We start from the raw sequence: 1,529 nt of genomic DNA on the forward strand, positions 1-1,529 counted from the left end.
TAGGCTCTTGCCTGGGACACTGGTTTCCAGTAACTGGTTTCCCTCCAATCTATCTTTCCCACCATCTCCAATTTTCTTTTTTTGAAACCCACATCTGTTCTATTCAAAAGAATTTGATTGTTTATCAAAATAAAGAAGACATAATTCTAAGGACAAATGTTTACAATATGATATTAAGTGAAAAAAAACATGTAAAAAACTGTATGAATTAGATTTTTAAAAATATACAAATACTATCATTTTAAGTATATATGAATACATGTAATGTGTACATTGTATGTATATATGTGCAGATGTGTGTGTTTGTGAGAAGAAGGTATCAAAATGTTAACATGACTTTTTCTGGTGGTAGGATCCTGAATGCTTATTTTCTACATTAACATTTATTGCTGCTGTAATTTAGAATGCAATGTGATGTGTAGTATGTTAGACAGCATTTGATTTTGTTTGAGGCACAAAAAAGTCCAGGTGAGCTAATGAGCTGTAATACCACTCCAGCTAGGTTTTGAAGAATAAATGGGCATTTTCCAGGTAGACAAGAGAACAAATGTATTTTAGGCAAGAGGAGAAGCATGAGAAAATCCAGAGATGTGAAAGCACATTGCATGTTCAATACACAGAATATTCCAAAGGGCTAGAGAATACGTGAGTTCTCAATATGATAACTTCCTCTATATTCTTTGCTAGTATACTAGTATAATGATTTTTATATATCCTTCAAGCTTTGTCTAAAAATTCACTTCTTCTGGCTCATGACCCTCTCTGATTATATCATAACTCTCTTATCTTTTTTTCCCTTAGAATTAGACCATGCCTCCATATGACATAATCGTATCACAGCCCTCATTGCCTGGCTGGATCCCAGATATTTGTTTCCTACAACTACTTTCCTGCCTCCCTAATCATGGCTTGTGGGGCTTATTTCTAGACAGCAGCACAGAGAGTCGTAGATGAACAGAATACCCCCTACCCACTTACACATATATCCATACACATACACTTTGGTCTTTCCTCTGAAATATTTATCCTCCCCAGGGACATAAAAATACCATGAAAACCAACCCTGCATCAAGCCTATAAAAGTGTTTCCCTTCCTTCAATGCTTCCGATATTCAGGATAACTTCATTAAACAAGACAAATAACCTGCTTTCTAAATTTGCTAGTCATTTTGGCAAAATGTCATCTTGTGATCCTATTTCTGATCTTTGCACCATGAGTTAGTGCATAAGTATGGCTGAAATGCATTTGATTGAGTAACAAATACACTACGAGTAGAATCAAGTCATCTTCAATAGTTCAGTGACTGCTATTTTTTCTGTTCAATACAGCCATTAAGTAGGTATTAATTTTGATGTGACTTGGGGCGGGGGGTTGGGGGGTGGGGGATGGAAAGAATACTGACCTGGGAAGCAGGAGCTCAGATTCTGGTCCTAGGACTGCTAACTGGCTGTGGGATTTTAGGAAAAGTCCTGAAGTTCAACTTCCTCATCTTTGAAGTGAAGCCCTTGGATTAATTCATTTAAAAAGT

The sequence above is a fragment of the Rhinolophus sinicus genome, linkage group LG01, assembly GCF_036562045.2.
Source record: "Rhinolophus sinicus isolate RSC01 linkage group LG01, ASM3656204v1, whole genome shotgun sequence".
NCBI lineage: Eukaryota > Metazoa > Chordata > Mammalia > Chiroptera > Rhinolophidae > Rhinolophus > Rhinolophus sinicus.